Source organism: Giraffa tippelskirchi, chromosome 10, assembly GCF_054371585.1.
Source record: "Giraffa tippelskirchi isolate mGirTip1 chromosome 10, T2T-mGirTip1v1.2.pri, whole genome shotgun sequence".
NCBI classification, from domain to species: Eukaryota; Metazoa; Chordata; class Mammalia; order Artiodactyla; family Giraffidae; genus Giraffa; species Giraffa tippelskirchi.
Window position 1 is genome coordinate 138,741,129 of NC_137284.1, and position 20,068 is coordinate 138,761,196.

Sequence of the window (20,068 nt, forward strand, 5' to 3'; positions counted from 1 at the left end):
TAGTTCCTAAGGACATAACCATGAATAAGAATAAGTTCAGAGCACGTGGTCTGTATGTATTTAAATTTTTCTATTTTAATAGAGAAAAGCTAAAAATAAGTGAAATTAATATAGTGTGAATGGAGTGCCACAAAGGTTGGGAGACTACAGAGTCACAGAGATTAGAATCTGAAATACCAGAGGCAGTTCTGAAAGAAGAGAATTATGAAATGACGGAGAAGGTGATAATGTTTAAAGGCACAAGGGTAAAACTTCAGGGGTGATTAGGTTATGTCTGTTTAGCTGTAAGAGAGCCACTATGGAGAATACTGAAAAAATGCACAGCAAATACAAAGCCAAAGAGAGCAGAAGCCCCGAGTATCTGTACTACTGTGTAAAGGCACTCAAGACATATCTGTTGAATGAGTGAATGAACAAACAGACTTGGATTTGAAACACTATTTGAAACTACCAAAGGTTTCTAGTCAGAGGACACACATGATTGAAACTATTTCTGATAAAACTCTAGTTTTCAGTAAATAGAATGGACTGGAGGAAAAGGGAGAAAAGGTATGGTCAGTTAGGAAGCTACTGAGACCCTCCAAGACAAAGGCGGGCAGGGCCTGGGTCCAGACTGAAAACCAGAAGTACGATTTTTAAAAGTGCGTTCCTAAGAATACACACTTTGTTTATTCTATTTACAATGTCACAAGCATATAAAGAAGTAGCATTGCATGTTTTCAACTCATTTATTCGTGCATGATGAAAACTAGGATGATTATCTAGTTTATCTAATGCTCAACTGGGCTTTTTACCCTAGGTTTCTTTTTTAGCTCCAACAGGAATGAAGCATAACCTGAGTCCTTCAGAATCATAGTCTCTGTGGCCTCCTAGTGCTGGCCATCGAGAATGACAGTTTCTGCACCAAATTTTCTGTGAAAACAAGATAGGTTCACTCTGTACTCTAGGTTTTCTTCTATAGATATATAAGGTATTAATAATTATGGCATCCCTCCAAAGAACATCTTAGACACTATTCACAAGCATACCAGGTCTATGACGGAGGTAAACAAAATATCTATGAAGCTAAGTCACTGGATCATTCATGCTTACGTCTCTAACATTACTTTCTATAACAGTCTCTGAGAAGCTACTGCCAAGAGTTTTTTCTGCTTTATTTTTGTTTCAAACAAAATTTTAATTAATCTCTGTCCGTATCTTCTACGCCATTTATTTTTTATTTCACCCTAGCAACTTTATTTATCCACTCTGCTTCTATTGACTATTCACTATGAAAGATAACTCAGTGCTTCCATCTGTCAAAAGACTCAAGTAAATTTCCCTAATCAAAGGTTCTCCCATCTTCTGACTGGACTGAGAGTACTGTGAGCTTATTAGGCACACATGACACAGCTTTTGCTCACAAGCAGTCTTGGTCACACACAAACGTGGCTCTGCTTCCAGCCAGACCCTGAGTCCCATGGGCACTCTGAGTAGCAGCAGAGACCCTCCAGCTACCCAAGGAAAAGACCACTAGGTCCGGGAGGAGGGCTATGTGCTGATTGGCAGTGCTGTCCACTGAGGATGTGATCAGCATCAAATCTCCAGATGTCTGTTTCATGCAACTAAAATGCAACTAAAAGGTTTCAGAGATACAAGTAGCGTAAGTCTTCATGTCATCTGGACCTCTCATACCATAAATGACAAAATATTTTAGCAGAAGAATTAAACAACTGGGTCAAGGCCATGTATCCTAACTATGTTTAGACACCTGGGGAAGAGTTTAGGGAGGAACAAGTGACAAATACATAAAATCTAAGCAAACAATGTCTTCTCTCCAAAAAAAAAAAGTTACTAACACTGGGGAAAACAAAAAGCTGTGCTGGAAAAAAAGTAACCATAGATTGTATGCTTCGGGTGTGAATAATGTTTTCATGGTCATAATAATGTAAACACTGATTATTATTCAAAATTCAATTACAGTTACAATGAAAAGGGAGGAGAGTTCCGCACGTAGTGTGACAATGCACAAGCAAGATAAATCCCCTTCCTCTAGCGTGAGAAGTCAAAGGTAACGCCTAAGACTGAAAATTAAAAACTGGAAAAAGAGCAACGTGCTATTTAGAGATGTGGAGGCAAATAACCGAACCATTAGTTCTTGAACTAGAGCTGAACTCCAGACAGCAGGGACTGGGGTGGGGGAGTCAGGCAACGGCTGAGTTTTACAACAAGCCTTGGACTCTGAATCCTGTGCATGTATAGCTGAGATTAAAATTAAATTAAAAAGTGACCATGAAGATACTAGAACCTAGTCCAGTTTCTCACTGTATAATACTTTTTTTAAATTATATATTTTTTCGCTTGAAGAAAACATGGATATTTTAACCAAACAATTTAATTTTCTATTGTCCTGCTGTGGCTATTGTGTCTCATTTCATGGAAGCAAAAGAACAAGTCAATAAATCAAATATTCACCAACCGAGCATATGAGTCTATACTAGACACCGGGAAAACACACAAGTAAGGCCTCCCCTGCAAACAGTCACTCTGTTTTAGAGAAACAAACCCACAAATAACCTAAAAGCAATGCGACAGGCACCCTAACACTTAACCGTCCTGTGAGTCTTGGTTTCCTCATTTGCAAAATGCCTCATCGGGTTTTCGTGAATATTTAATGATTCAGTACATATAAACTTCTTGGAACACTGCCTGGCAGATTATAAGAAAAATAAGGCCCCAAATACAAACCTTTGTCTGCCTGATTTTAAAGGCCATGATCATTCTGCTACACCACATTTCTAAAATAATCCTGTTCAATTCAAAAACAAAAGATTCTCCTAAAAATGGTATCCAGTAAAAAGACAAACTGTGACTCATTACATATGTATATGTAGGGGTAGAATAAAATCTGAGGATAAAAAAAAAATTTTCCTAGCTCTTTTTTTTCTTTTCTAATTATTTACAAATATTTGATTTATTTAGAAACAGTCCCCTATAATATGTCTTAGGAGTTCAGTTTAGTTCAGTCACTCAGTCATGCCTAACTCTTTGCGACCCCATGGAAAGCAGCACACCAGGCTTCCCTGTCCATCACCAACTCCCAGAGCTTGCTCCAATTCATGTCCATTAGGAGTTAGGCATGATTAAAACTGAAGTTCTTGATTTATCAAGAAGTAAAATGTGGCAGTGATCTTCAACCAGAAAGTAAATTATCACTAGATGGCACTGTACTGGATAATTTTTTTAAATTTTTTTAGCTCAAGGTTCAATTTACTTATCAAATTAAAAGAATTCTTTCTTTCAACAGAAGAAGGTAAGATTGCATTACTCCTATTTTAAGTTATCTCATGGCTTTGAAAATAAAGATATGGTATAATGGAAAAGAAAACAATGACATAATCAAGTTAAACTCTATTTTTAAACTATTCTGATATCTTAAATAACTCTTCTGACATTTTCTAAGCAGAAACAATTATGACTGTCTCTGGTTTACAATACAACAAACAAGTACAGGAACGGAACATGTGCGGATTTGTACTGTAGCAATTTGACTTAGGTGGAACTACACTTCCCAGAATCCCTGGTCACAAAGGGTCCAGGCAGAGTTGGCCAAAAGAGGAATTCACTTCAGATGCCAGAGCAGGAACTGAAGCAGCCATAGGATTTCTCTTCTCGGTTAGATGTGGTGACGGACACTGACGCTGCCAGTTCCAGCCCATTCTAACACCCCTCTGGTCCACGTCTAGCTCTTTTTTTTCTCCACCACTGAACCGACTGACCAATAAAGTCCCCAGGTTCACACCAGACAGCTGGCAGAAAACACAGAAGTGGCGTTCTGGAAGTATTTAATTATGGACAAATGCTGCAATTCATGGGGTCACAAAGAGTCGGACACGACTGAGTGACTGAACTGAACTGAATGTTTAGTAAGCTATAATAATGAAGTAAATGAGTTAAGCTCCTCCTCACACAGCAGCTTCAATGTGTTGATAATGTTCTATTAATTTATAGATTTATATACCCTTTTCCATGTATGAAACATTACATAACTTTTTTTATAGGGCAATCAGTGATATTAAACATCCGGAGATATTCAAATAAGTTGAGACCACAATGTCTGAACAAAAAAGGGAGCTAAGAAATCCATCTCAACCATTTCTTTAATATTTACCAAATTATCATTCAGCAGTTTCATTCACTGTGCATGAAAACCCTCCATCTATAGTCAGCTATCTTTAATAGTCAGCCAAACTCCTAAGTTTGATAGCTAACCACCAAGACGACTTCTTAGTCTGTTTTATTTTCAGAACTGAAAAAGTAGATCTAGTGCTAGAACCAATGACAAGGATACACAACAGGCTCAATATTCTGCGTTAAAAAGAGTTGATCGGTTAAACCATCTTCATACTGGTATCAGCCTGATTCAACTCCCTTAACATCTGAGTTACCACAAGGTAATGAAACAAAACATCAAAGAAAATAAGAAATGTAACTGCTAGTTCACTTCTGTGGATTAAAAAAAAAAACAAGATTCTGTGTTTTGCCCTGTCTCTGGCAATGCTATTCAGAATCCAACAGTCTGGGTGATTGCTTCCATATAGATAATTCCCCAAGTCTTATCTCTACCAACGAACTTCCACATAGTCACAATACTCCAGACCCATAAGGCAGTATTCTCTTCTGTGTGTGCTGTCAAGGTTTACAGAGGACTTCCCAAGTTCCTAAGTTTACAAACCATTATCTCCAGCACTCCTATGAAACAGGTACTATTACACAGATCCTGGTCTTGACATGTCCTAGATGTATAAACTTGGAAGCTTTAGAGAGACTCAGCAGCTTTATCCAAGGTTATGTATCTAGTATATGTCAAAATGAGGATCTGAACCCAGGTTGGGTCTGACCACAGAACCCAAAGTCCCCATCCTCAGTCCATCCTCCTCTCCCATTAGATTACTTAAGAATAACATTTGCCTCTGATTTCGTCAAGTATTCACTCAAAACAAGCAATGCACTTGTATTTAGTATGTGTTAAAACTTAGCTGTTGACTTAGTACATCCTAAATACATTATGTTGACTAATACATAAATCATAATTTTAAAAAAGCTGGCTTAAAACTCAACATTCAAGAAACTAAGATCACAGCATCCAATCCCATCACTTCATGGCAAATAGATGGGGAAACAATGAAAACAGTGAGAGACTTTATTTTCTTGGACTCCAAAATCACTGTAGATGGTGACTGCAGCCATGAAATTAAAAGACACTTGTTCCTTGGAAGAAAAGCTATGACCAACCTAGACAGCATATTAAAAAGCAGAGACATTACTTTGCTGACAAAGGTTCATCTTGTCAAAGCTATGGTTTTTCCAGCAGTCATGTATGGATGTGCGATTTGGACTATAAAGAAAAATGAAGTGAAGTGAAGTGCAAGTCGTTCAGTCGTGTCCAACTCTTTGCAACCCCATGGACTATGCAGTCCATGGAATTCTCCAGGCCAGAATATTGGAGTGGGTAGCTGTTCCCTTCTCCAGGGGATCTTCCCAACCCAGGGATTAAACCAGGGTCTCCTGCATTACAGGCGGATTCTTTACCAGCTGAGCCACAAGGGAAGCCCAAGAATACTGGAGTGGGTAGCCTAGCCCTTCTCCAGGGGATCTTCCTGACCCAGGAATCGAACCAGGGTCTCCTGCATTGCAGGCGGATTCTTTACCAACTGAGCTATCAGGGAAGCCCAAAGGAAAATGAGCTCTGAAGAATTGAGGCTTTTGAACTGTGGTGTTGGAGAAGACTTTTAAGAGTCCTTTGGACTGCAAAGAGTTCAAACCAGTCAATCCTAAAGGAAATCAGTCCTGAATATTCATTGGAAGGACTGCTGCTGAAGCTGAAGCTCCAACACTTTGGCCACCTGATGTGCAGAACTGACTCATTGGACAAGATCCTGATGCTGGGAAACATTGAAGGCAGGAGGAGAAGGGGACGACAGAGGATGGGATGGTTGGATGGGATCACCAACTCAATGGACATGAGTTTGAGCAACTCCGGGAGTTGGTGATGGACAGGGAAGCCTGGCGGGCTGCAGTCCATGGGATCGCAAAGAGTTGGACACAACTGAGCGACTGAACTAAACTGAACTGAAGTACATCCTGAATGAGAAAGTGAGCTAAGGTGTTATCTGGTATCAAAGAGTAACTCCTTCTCCAATTTAAAGTAGAGAATACTCAGTTTCATAAAACATAACAACAGTTAGACAATGAAGACAAAAACCAGAGGATAATTAAATTAGAATCATGTAACCTCTACACCTCAAACCCATTCCAGTCTTAGGAGTCCACCTACACTAAGGACAATCATATTATATTATCATACCTCCGAGTTCTACATTCTGTTGATGCTACTGGGGCTCCTTTCTACGTGAATGAATACTGCAGGATTCTACCTTTCCTGGACCAATAGCAGTTTAAGTGGGCCAAATCCAGCCATGTTCTGAGCAATGGCAATTAAAGAAGAATTTTTAAGGATCACTTGCTATGTAAAAAAAGAGTACGTTTCTGCCCCTTGACGTTTAACACTTGGATTTTGTCACCCTACCTGAATTAAATGTATCAGAGTTTTGCCCTGTGAAGATATCATCCTGCTCTCTCTTGTCTGAGAACAAGAATCCCCTACTTGATATTCCTTATTTAGTAACAGACTGAGTGCATCTATTTACTATGAGCGCATCTTGGGAATACAAATGCTATCCATTTGGATTAAGTTTTAAGCACAGTATGGGCAAATTTCATGGTAGGCCTAGAAAAAGGACTCTCCTAGGCTTTTCATGATTTCCTTCTCCCTCTGGTCAGCTTCAAGTCAGTACTCTCTGTTAGGATGCTCTACCTCCATTCCCAGACACAGGGTAAGCACTCTGAGTCCTGAGGCAAAGAGAGAGAGAGAGTCCTTTTCCCCACAGGCCCCAGGTCTAGCTGTCTAAGGACAAAAGCTTTCCCCTCAGCCACTAGACCCACCAGCGCACCACTCACTGTCCCCCCTTCAGAGACTCCTTCTCCTTGAGCACATACTCAGCCTCACCCCCTGTTCTCTTTAGCCTGGGTCCTTGCTAGAAGTCATTTTTTCTACTATTCTCTCTGTCCAGCATCACTCACTCACCTGACTCAGCAAGGGTCACACAAATTGCATACTTTAAAGGTGTCTTTGCTACATCTTGAGCATTGTTCTTTCATTTACATCTGAATAAAACAATAAGTTATAAACATTTTATTGTGGTTTAAGCCCCTGACTCCAGGTAGGCAAGTGCCTGCCTTATCCTTGATTTTTACGATGAGAAATTTTTCACTATGGATATTAATTAGTTGCTTTTAAATGTATGCAGTCAGAACAAAAGGAGCGCCTTGAAATAAAGCAGAAGAGATTCCGTACCTCCTAATTACCTGGATACTAAAACACTTAAACATGTACCACTGACAGGGGTTATAAAATTTCTAATTCTGTCAATATTAAAAAAATAAAATAAAATGGAGAGAAAACAATTATCTATCCTTGATGACTTTGCCTGAAGGAAGAATTTAGGGTGTTTTATAGTCCCTCTGACTTAAGTCTTTGTTTTCATCATTACTTTAGAAGGTAATCCGATCCACTCTAATGGTCCCAGAGAACCACTTATCCTTTTCCAAGTATCCACTATAAGACTGAACCTGGCTTTGGTACTCCTCTTTCTTTTAACTCACTCCAAAAATGGGCTTCAGAGAATGACTTTCCAAAGTCAACACAAACTTCAGACTTCAGATCTCTCTTAACAACTGATCACAGAACGCAGACGAAACTTAAAAACTCAGTGGTGCTCTCCAAGCTTTCAAAGCAAAACACTGCATAAAAATGCAGAGATAAGCACAGCTTCAAACAACACTGAAGCCCACTGGCTTTACTTCCATGAAGGTCCCAAGTTCTAGAAATAACTGTTCCGTAAATGACTTTTTTTAACTTTGTCAGGATCATCCACTTAAACAACCTTGGTATGTCACCGTCATTGCTTAGGTCTTTTTTTTAAAAAAAGTCTTTCACTGACACAAGACAGAAAATTTAAGAATTCAGAGAAACACTCGTAGATTAAAAAAAAACTATATGTACTATTTATATACAGAAGTATTGCCAATATCCGCTGGATCATCGAAAAAGCAAGAGAGTTCCAGAAAAACATCTATTTCTGCTTTATTGACTATGCCAAAGCCTTTGACTGTGTGGATCACAATAAACTGTGGAAAATTCTGAAAGAGATGGGAATACCAGACCATCTGACCTGTCTCTTGAGAAACCTGTATGCAGGTCAGGAAGCAACAGTTAGAACTGGACATGGAACAACAGACTGGTTCCAAATAGGAAAAGGAGTACGTCAAGGCTGTATATTGTCACCCTGCTTATTTAACTTATATGCAGAGTACTTCATGAGAAACGCTGGGCTGGAAGAAGCACAAGCTGGAATCAAGATTGCCGGGAGAAATATCAATAACCTCAGATATGTGGATGACACCACCCTTATGGCAGAAAGTGAAGAAGAACTAAAGAGCCTCTTGATGAAGGTGAAAGAGGAGAGTAAAAAAGTTGGCTTAAAGCTCAACGTTCAGAAAACTAAGATTATGGCATCTGGTCCCATCACTTCATGGGAAATAGATGGGGAAACAGTGGAAACAGTGTCAGACTTTATTTTGGGGGGCTCCAGAATCACTGCTGATGGTGACTGCAGCCATGAAATTAAAAGATGCTTACTCCTTGGAAGGAAGGTTATGGCCAACCTAGATAGCATATTTAAAAGCAGAGACATTACTTTGCCAACAAAAGTCCATCTAGTCAAGGCTATGGTTTTTCCAGTGGTCATGTATGGATGTGAGAGTTGGACAGTGAAGAAAGCTGAGCGCCGCAGAATTGAGGCTTTTGAACTGTGGTGTTGGAGAAGACTCTTGAGAGTCCCTTGGACTGCAAGGAGATCCAATCAATCCATCCTAAAAGAGATCAATCCTGGGTGTTCATTGGAAGGCCTGATGTTGAAGCTGAAACTGCAATACTTTGGCCACGTCATGCGAAGGGTTGACTCATTGGAAAAGACCCTGATGCTGGGAAGGACTGGGGGCAAGAGGAGAAGGGGACGACAGAGGATGAGATGGTTGGATGGCATCACTGACTCGATGGACATGGGTTTGGGTGGACTCCGGGAGTTGGTGATGGACAGGGAGGCCTGGCGTGCTGCAATTCATGGGGTCGCAAAGAGTCGGACACGACTGAGCGACTGAACTGAACTGATACTACCTTATGCCAAAATAAAGACCTTCCCACTACCCTTTTCCTGAATCTACCTATTTCAAATTGTTTTTAAGGTGGTCTATACGTACTCATTGTCTATACTCATTAACCCCCACAGCACTTGGCCACTGGAATGAAGTTCCTAACACGAGCATTATAATTTTTCTCACTGAAAGCCTCTGACTTGATCCAATTCAATGGCCTCATCCTTCATCTCATCCCATCTTGACCTCTTGATGGTATCTGATATTGACCACTTCCCTTTTTTATAAACTTTTTATTTTTTATTGGAGTATAGCTGATTAACAATGTTGTGATAGTTTCAGGTGAACAGCAAAGGAACTCGGCCATACCTATACATGTATCCATTCTCCGCCAAACTCCCCTCCCACCCAGGCTGCCAATAACATTGAGCAGAGTTCCAATAAAACAATACAGTAGGTCCCGGTTGGTTATCCATTTTAAATATAGCATGACCACTTCCCTTTTTGAAGCTGTTCTTCAATGGGCTTTTTCTGCCCTTTAAAGGCTAGAATGTCCAGTGGTCCTTTGTGTGGGCTGCCCTCATTATGCCCAACTATTTCCCCTTTAGTAATCTCACCCATTCACACAATGGGACTCCACCATCCACATCTTTCCTAAACTTCGGAGTCACATTGCCAATGGTCTGCTAGTTGTTGCCATTTCAGTGCCCCCTTTTCAGATGTCCAAAGCCAAGTCCAACCTTCCTCTCATCCAATGGCTAGAGGATTCAAAACTCTGCAGCCATTTGCTACTCTTCCATCTCTCTCCCAACTGCCACATGGAGCTCTAGTCCATAAATCTCACCAATTCTACCTCCCAGAGCATACTCCACCTGGTCTCCTCTTCCACATCTCCACTGTCCGTGCTCTAATCCAGGCCCCTCATCTTGCTCACCTGGACACTGTGTTCACTCACCTCCTAACTAGTCCATTCTCTTTAGTTTATCCCCATCCAGTCCAATTTTCACACTACTGCCAGAGCATTTTTCTAAAATGGTGAAACTGTGCCATTCCTATGATTTTAAAATCCCCAATGGTTCCCCACAATCAACAGGGCAAAGATTAGCTATCAGGATTACAAACTCGGCTCCTTCTAATCTCATTTCCTACCACGTGTCTACTTACCAACTCCCAGGAGCCTCAAGCTCCTTCTCAACTTCTCAAACAGTGATCCTTGGACCTGTACGGCTGGTACACTCTGCTCCTTCTTCTCTACAAGGTGAGCAGCTGCCTACTTATTTCCCAACCTTCCCAGGCCGAACTGGTCACAGGCTTTCAAGGCTGTCTGCATGTGAGGCTATGCTGCGACATGTACCACGCAGTCTCATTCATCTCCACTTGGCTCTCGCTCCCAAGCCGTGGCTGAAACCTATTCAGAGGAGCATCTCAAGGTCAGGAAGTCCACTCCATTAATTTTTTCAGTCTACTAAAGATTCTCTGTGGCTCACATGATGTATCTGTCTCCCTAGCCACCAGATCTCCTGACCATCGAAGTGCAGCGACACCACTGCCATGCTGGTGGTGTGTCTACTGCAAGGCGTGGGAAATCAGTCATGTGTTCATTCCACTAACACTCATTAGACGTGGGGATCCACAGGTGAGTAAGACTTGACTCCTTCCACTAAGGAATTCATAGTCTAGTAGGGAAAACAAACACCTCAACAGACGTTTATATAACATGTTGGAGGAGACCAGTGATAGAGTGATTCCCAGGACATTCTGGACTCAAGGGATCCGGAGGAGGACAAGGAACCCAGCAAGGTGTGGAGCACTGGGTATGGGAGGAGGCCACTGGAGGAAGGCTCTGGGACTGATGGTGCTCAAAGTGAGTCTCAGAGAACACTAGGGAAAGAGGAGGGGATAGGATGGACGGAGGCAGGAAAAGGGAAATACATCAATTAATCACACCAATTGCTTTTTCACTGCCTAAGTACAAGTAGTAGAAGTCATGAGACACTCCCTGCAAATATATCCATACATGTAACTGTGAAAACAACAAAATCGGCATTCTCCTAGGACACACCTTCTCACTTTTTGTCTCTCCCTCTCTCTTATACCCACTGACACAAGAAAAACTTAATACATACAATGAAAAATAGATGTAAGAATCATCACAGCAGTACTGACATGTTTAGAGCCCATGTTTCTCATTTCACACTTCCTCTAAGTTTCTTTTTTTCTGCACTCTCCACCCCAAAGTTTCTCAGACTTCCCTCACTCCTGATGGCTTTCTCCCCTCCCCTGCCCCTTTCAGCTCTTCCTATGCCCACCTTCTGTGCACAATGCAGAACTAGCATACATCTTTTAATGTTGCCCTATTTATTCAGAGACAGTGTTACCATGAGCGGTCAGATCTTTTTGTGCTATATTTATCAGCAACAGTTCTTTTTTTCTTTTTCCACAGTATAAAGTCTACCCTTTAATTTAGACCCATAGTTACTACCGATACACTAACTTAGTTTCTCTAAGTCTTTTAGAACACTCAAAAGTTATTCTTACAGAAAAAATAGCCCTCTTAGAAAAAAAAATCAAAATAATAATCATCACACTATGTAGTAGAGAAAACTCAGATTTCATTTCTGGCTATGTCAGTGTTCTACTACATGATTCCTTGGTCTATCTGATTTCAAGTCCTTATAGAAATTTTAAAATAAACTATTTCACATAAAGTGATTTTTAAAATATTTTCATGTTTTTTGTTCCACCTTATTGACAATTATTTTACTAACTTGAAAGCTGACTAAATACATACACAGATACATAACATAAAAGAATACAAAATGATCTGTCAATTTAGTATTTCTGTTCGTCAGCAACTATATTAATCAGATTTACTAATCATCTCTGCAAGTTCAATGAACGAAACCAATGAATAATAGAATTGTGCTTCAAGTTAAGAGATAAGGAAGAGGGAAAACAGGTGACCCCTTGCTTGGATCTGATCTTGAAGTCACACTAACTAGGGGGGAGGGAAAGGAAGGGAGGAGGGGGGAAGAGCACAGATAAGAACAGTCAAAACAGTATGAGAAGTAAAAAAAATTAGAAAGTAAGTTGATTTCACTCACAGTTAAGAGTCTCTGAAAACAAGTGAAGGCAAGTCATACTGCATCCCTCCATCCAAGAACTGAGCAGAAGTTCCACTCCAGGAAGGCTTGGTGGTGCTAAAAGGAGGCAAGAAGGATGTAAGATCTCAGCATCTAAGTGATGAAAGGCATGCCAGCCATTCATCCTCCCACTTTAGGCACATTTTTTTTTTAAGTTAATCATCAAATTAAATATTATAATCCAATTTCCAAAATTGTTCTATTCCACTTAAACTGTTGTCACCTCTAATAATCTTACAGGCAGATGCATTCATTTCAAACATCACTCTTTTCAGATTCCTTGATATCTGAAGTTCTCGATCACTCCACCTTTTTTGTTCTTATCAGGAACACAGCCAGATCTTTCTCTAATGCTACAGATCCAGCTCCTCTTCTCAGTTCAATTCAGTCGCTCAGTAGTGTCTGACTCTTTTCGACCCCACAGACTGCAGCACGCCTGGCTTCCCTATCCATTACCAACTCCTGGAGCCTACTCAAACTCACGTCCATCACATTGGTGATGCCATCCAACTATCTCATCCTCTGTCGTCCCCTTCTCCTCCTGCCTTCAATCTTTCCCACATCAAGGTCTTTTCCAATGAGTTGGTTCTTCACATCAGGTAGCCCAAGTACTGGAGTTTCAGCTTCAGCAGTAGTCCTTCCAAAGAGTATTCAGGACTGACTTCCTTTAGGATGGACTGGTTGGATCTCCTTGCAGTCCAAAGGACTCTCAAGAGTCTTCTCCAACACCACAGTTCAAAGGCATCAATTCTTTGGCACTCAGCTTTCTTTATAGTCCAACTCTTACACCCATACATGACCACTAAAAAATATCCTAGCTTTGACTAGACGGACTTTTGTTGGTAAAGTAATGTCTCTCCTTTTTAACATGCTGTCTAAGTTGGTCATAGCTTTTCTTCCACGGAGCAAGTGTCTTTTAATTTCACGGCTGCAGTCACCAACTGCAGTGATTTTGGAGCCCCCCCAAAATAAAGTCTCTATTTCCATTGTTCCCCCATCTATTTGCCATGAAGTGATGGGATCAGATGCCATGATCTTAGTTTTCCAAATGTTGAGGTTTAAGCCAACTTTTTCACTCCCTTCTAACCAGACTCCAAACCATGGTTTCCCCCAGAGACTTGGTCTTCAGTTCTCTGGTCTGCCTCTCTGTACACTCATCCCTTGATGAGTGTAACTCTCACTTCACATGAGGGTTAAACTTCACATTAAGTTTCCCTCTTTGGCTAGACATTTCAACATGAGACCTGGTTCATGTTTCAAGGGCTTAGGAATTTCCCCTTCAATGTTTAAAACCAGACAAGCACCCTTATCCCCTGAAAATTGTTTTCTCTTTCCAGTTACTACATGCCTGATCATTCTGCAGGTCAGAAAACCTTGAAACCACTTTTTACTCACATCTTCCTCTCTTTCTGCAGTACCCCTCTTCTCTCTCATGTCCCCCAACTAACTCCACCATTAACTCTACTGCTGGATTATTGCACTAAGGTCAATCTATTTGTCCCTTTCTTCAATTATTCTTTGCCACTGCGACCGGATTAATCTGCTAGATACCGTGGTATTCTTCATTTCAAAATCGTACACCCCTCCTTTTCTTCAGAACACAGATAGTGGAGTGGTTTTAAAACGTCCCCAGATTCTCTGACACACCTCTCCTTAAAAGGTAGAACCTAATGCCCGCCTCCTCCCTGCCTTGAGTGTGGGCTGAATCTACTGGCTTGCTTCTAAGGAATAGAACTCTCACAAGAGTTCCCAAATCCCTGACCCACAAACCACAGAAATTGTTAAGAGACCATAAAATGCTTGTTTAGTTCTAAGCCACTAAATTCAGGGGTAATTTGTTACATGGCAATAGATTACTAATTCAGAAGGTCTTTCTACTGCCCAGTGGATCAAATCCAAACTCTGTGGGACACAAGGTCTTCCCCAAACTGTTCCTACCTTATCTTCAAGAACAAACACCTGCTTCAGTCTAAGGCCAGTTATTGCACTGACCTCATGTAACATGGTAAAATTCTGCTTCTTTAGCTTATACTATTCTCACATGAAATGTCCTTCTTTGAGTCTCCCTACTTACCTGAATTCAACACTCTTTTTGGGCTCAGTTCTAAGTCTACCTACCAAAGAAATTCTTCTATTTTGTAATGTATATAAATAAACACATATTTGATTTCCAAAACTATGTTTAAGTTATTTAAGGGAGAAATCATGACTTTGCTATCTTTACATTCCCCATATTAATGGACACATACTTTTTTGTTTAGAATTAACTTTTATATCCTTCCTTCAAAAAAAAAGCTTTGAATATCTTTTAAGAGAGGACATATACAATAAAGTTTACTTCATTTAAAAAGTGTCAAATAGTTTGAGAGGATAATTTGGTATTATACACCACCAAAAAAATCTACATGGTCTATGAATAAGCAATTCCATTTTCAAGAATCTATTTTATAGATATAAATACAAGTAAGCAAAAATATAGGTACAAAGATATCCTCCACAGCATTGTTTATAGTAGGGAAAACCCAGAAGCAACATAAAATATACTAATACAGGAAAAATTAAACTAGGGTACAATAGACTACCAAAGGTCCATTTCAGAAAATGAACAGGTCTACATGTACTGACCTGTTCTGACTGTGATGATATGATATATAAAAAACGTTTCACAAAGAAAATATTTAAGAATAAATTTAACAACATGTATAAAACCAATCTGAGGAAAACTTTATAACATTCCTAAAAAGCTACAAATGAAGAACTTCACAAACAGAAAGACATTTCTTCTTTTGGAACACAACAAGCCAACATTATAAAAAATGTCAGTTTGTTATAAGTTAATTTATCAATTTAATACAATTTCCATAAATATACCAATAATTCTTTTCAGTGAAGCTGGAAAATTGATACAGAGCTTCATATTAAAAATACATGTGCAAGAACAGCCAGGAAAACACCAAATGGTAGAGAGGAGGACTAGGCCTCCCAGACATTAAATTATACTATAAAGCCTCTTAAGTGAAAAGTGTGCTACTGGCCCATAAGCAGACAGACAAATCAGTGGGGTAGTACAGAAAGTTCAAAAACAGACAGAATGTTAGTACTGCTTATGATAAAGAGAGTGTCTAAAAATCACTAGGGCAAAAACTAATTTTTTAATATGGTTAAAGCAATTGATTAGTCATCTGGAAAAAGATAAAATTCATACCATAAAGAACAGACTCCAAACAAATCAGCAATCTAAATGTAAAATGATGAAGCCAATACAAGTACAAGAGGGGGAAAAATGGCAAATTCATCTCTAAACTTGATACAAGGAAAGACACACTAACTATGAGTCAAAATCAGGAAGAATAAAAGACTGATAATTTGATTACATAAAAATGTTTAACAATTTTTTCTGCATGGCAAAAAAATCATTAACCAAAGATAACAAATAAAATGGGAGAAAATATTTGCATTCATATTACAGATAAAGGGCTAATATCCATAATACATAAAGAAGACTTAAAATTGAGGAAACAGACTAGCAACTTGACAGAAAAATGGGCAAAGGACATGATATACAAGTGCACGCATGCCTGCTCAGTCATGTCTGCCTCTTTGCAACCCCATGGACTGTAGCCCGCCAGGCTCCTCTGTCCATGGGATTATCCTAGCATCAATACTGCAGTGCGATGCTCCAGGGGATCTTCCTGATCCAGGGATCTAATCTGTGTCTCTTGCGTCTCCTACATTGGTAGGTGAATTCTTTACCATTGAGCCACCTGGAAAGTCCCATGAATACACACACACACACACACGCAGACACATACACAAAGTATACACATTATATGAAAAGATGTTCAATTTCATTTATAAAAGAAATACAAACTGAAATGACACTGAGATGTTATGTCTGGTCTATCAGATTGGCAAAAATGAAACAGCATGAAAAGTCACAGTTTGGCCAGGATATAGAGAACTAGAAACCCTCATATGCTCCCCAGAGGAATGGCCACTTCCAGAGCTGAGGCGCAGACAATGCATGAGGATGTGTCAAAGAGCAGTGCAGATGTGCCAAAAGCACATAGCAATCAGCTTCAAGAGGCTCCTACTGGCCAAATCTAAGACAATTTGAGCTTCAAAATAAGTAAAGATAAGAATAAAGTAAGAATTCATGAGTCTAACCTGATATTTTTTTTCAGTGAGAGATAAGGGAACACTTTGTGGAAGAAAGCCAGTGAATAAATGAAGAGGGGATGATGAAATTTTAAATCACCATTGGGCATAAGACTAACTGATTCAGTCAAGAATCAATCATGGATTCTAAAGCTTATAAATCTGATGAAAAACATCACTCCACGAGATAGTTACTGTTTGAAAAGAGGGAGAGAGTAACACTGGTCAAACCTGGCAGATAGAGCCTTAACCAAAGGCTCAAAGTCAACATGGCCCGAAGTGAGACAAACGGACATTGTGCGCTTCTGAAAATGATGTACTGAGAAGAACACAATGTCCCCTATGCAGCATTGCTGCCAAAAGTGCAAAACCTGAATCTAAACAGGAGGTGACTTCAAACAAACCAAAATTGAAGGATATGCTAGTAATAACTGACTTACTCCTCAAAACTGTCAATGCCATGAAACACAGAGAAGACTGAGAAACTGTTTCAGATGAGAGGCAACCAGATGCAATGGATGGCCCAGGATTTTCCTACTATAAAGACATTTTGGGAATAACTGATGGAATCCAAGATCTGTGTATTATCTAGGTACACTGTACACAGTATCTTGGACCACTGGTAATTTTCTGATTTTGAAAAAGAATAAACAATAAATAAGGATAATGAAGATCTGAGAATGCATAACCTGCATCTAATGATGAGGAAACTTCAGACAAATACAGAAGAAGGAATTTAAAAACTGTCAACTTGATAAAAGACAAACTACAGAAACACTCTAGGAGAAAGGACAGTAAACAGATACAACAAGTAAATGTGACATATAACCCTAGACTGAATCTTACACCACAGGGGGGAAAAATGTTAAATAAAGGACAATATTAGCTCAACTGACAAACCATGATATAGACAGTAGGTTAGATAAAAATATTTTAACAATATAAATTTATGAAATAGTTACCGTTGTATAAGTGAACATCACTGTTCGCAGGAAATACACACTAAAATATCCAGGGGTAAAGGGCCATGATATATGTAACATTCTCAAATGATCCAGGAAAAAATATATTGATACACACACATATACACATACAAATACAGAATAAGAAAATACACACAAACGATAAAGTAAATGGGGAAAATGTTAACAGTAAGAGAATCTAAGAAAAAATAGTGTTTCTTTGCATTGTCCTTGAGTTTTTTCCCAACCTTCATTTTTAATGGTCCATCCTCTAAATGAAACTATTACTCAGAATTACCATAAAACAGATTAAGATCAGCAGTCTTCAAAAAGAAACTACACTAACAGCTAGTGCTTAAATATTTTAACAATAACTGTTATTTCCTAAGTGTTCATTTGAGAGATAAGGTGTCTCAAAATGGCCATGCTAAATCCTAAGGAAAACACAACTGGAAAGAAGCTGAAATGTGCAGAAGAAATTCCATGACGTGTGGCTATGATATAAGCTTCTCTAGAGTCAGGTTACCTGACTCTGAACTTGGGACTCCAAGTCGTGAGCTTTCCTAAGCTTCGATATTCTATAAAGTAGGAATGATAATACTATCTATTTCCTAGGGCTATTGTGGGATTAATGGAACAATAGGGGGGAAAAAACACTCCACATTTTTGCAAAGTGCCCAACATACGGTAAGCACTTATTATTATTATTACTATTATATCATTACCTTTGTATTGTAACATATCTGCCACAGAGTAATGGGGCTTTTGATAACTAATTACAAAGAACACCAGAGAAGAATTCATGTTTACCCAGCACCATACTATAAAGATGCTCTGATTTTAAGGGCCAGTTTTTAAAGGCAGAATAGCCCTGGGGTGAAAGAAAAAGGTCCTCTACCAAATTCTCAAGACTTGATGAAAGTATCAGTTGAAAATATCTCATTCTTCCCCATTTAATTTCTATGTTCACCAAATAAAGTTAAGGTCCAAACTTTATCCTTCTGACCAGATTACAACTGACCAGAGTAACCTTGGCAAGTTACCTGGCTGGGATGTTCAATATCCTGTAAGCTTGTAATTCTGCTTAGCTTACTTAACATCATTTAGTCTCACAGTCTTCATCAACTCTGAAATAACTGATAAAATCAAAATTCTTACCCTGCAAGGTCACACACAAGAGAGGCCCAATCAAACCGCACAGTTTCCCACCTCCTGAAAGCCTGCCTGAGCGGTCAGTGGCTTCCCTCCCTGATGGGAATGTAACTACCACTGTGGACGTGTTAACTTTCCAGAAACATCTATCAAGGGTGGACCATCTGTCTCCATTAACCGCAGGACACCTAATGGACACTGCGAGCAATTCAATACTCACTGATTAATAAACACCAGCCTTCAAGAGAAACGGCACTGAGTACCAATCGATAACTTTGTGTTAATCACTCAAAAATGGGGGAGGGGAATGTGGCTGAGTTAACTCTGATATTAATTTTAACCTTTCAGGCAACATATTTCAAAACACTTCAAAAAACTAACTTTTAAGCATAAATATCACACAAGTTCACCATATAAATACATAAAAACGACCACACTGTATAACACCACACAGAATCACTATCGGAAATAATTTACTAATAACGGTGATTTCTAGTATTACTCAGTAAGATTTTCTTTGAACCTCCAGATAATCTTCAGTAAAACCCAGGAATCTCTTTTAAAAATAAAGAGAATATCCAGCTATTGTTCCTAAATGTTCATTTTCTTAGTAGCTTTTAACATATTTATCTTCTCTCACCATCAAAGGTAGCAGAAATATACACACAATGTAAATAAATTCTTTGTCCTGTTTGCCATCTTCGGTACTTTTCTACTGAAACAAATGACAAAATTCTCTTCTTGTTTTTCATTCTTATAGGAGAAAAAAAAATATCAAAGAGGAATAAACAAACTCCTAAGAGATCTCCTTTCTGCTTTCTCTATGGAATTACAGACTTTCTGGACACTGGCCCCCCCACCAAGTCCCTCCTCTCCACACCAGCACTTTCTGAAAACAATACCTCCTTACACGGTGAACATCCTTTTCCTTAAGTGACACAAACATCAAATGTCCCTTCAAAATTTAAGAGATAAAAAAGATTTCCTCCATCTTTGCTTCAGGTCTCATTCTCCAAATTTCTCCAGCACATAAAGAGAAGTATGGTCCTATACCCTACAAAGTTAATAAAGTATCAACCTAAGCCTATGCTTACTTACTGTTTTTAATAAATAATGCTCAAAGTTCAAAAGGTTAAAAAAAGGATTCCCTGTCCTCCAGCTATCTACTTCCTTCTCCTAAAGACATGAAAATGTTATAGTTCATTTTTTATCCTTCCGAGATGTTTTTTCTCTTTTCTACCTATCCATCCATCTACCACTGTTTGTAAGTTCTTTTTTTATACTCTTCTATGCCTTGTCCTTATCTAAGATTGTATCTTCAAGAATATAGCATATCAGAATATAATGGGCTTCCTTTCTCTATCTTATTGGCTATATAGGACTTTTAAAATATGTTGA

General features: G+C 39.1%; 1 protein-coding gene across 16 annotated transcripts in view; it reads right to left on the reverse strand.

The window, feature by feature from the left end:
* LOC145524549 (uncharacterized) overlaps positions 1 to 20,068 on the reverse strand; it is a 349,726-nt gene that overhangs the window by 311,230 nt on the left and 18,428 nt on the right. For all 16 annotated transcript variants that reach the window (XR_014067656.1, XR_014067650.1, XR_014067651.1 and 13 more), the window contains one exon: positions 12,360 to 12,455. The gene's annotated coding sequence lies outside the window, so the exon portion shown is untranslated. The remainder of the gene's footprint in view (positions 1 to 12,359; positions 12,456 to 20,068) is intronic.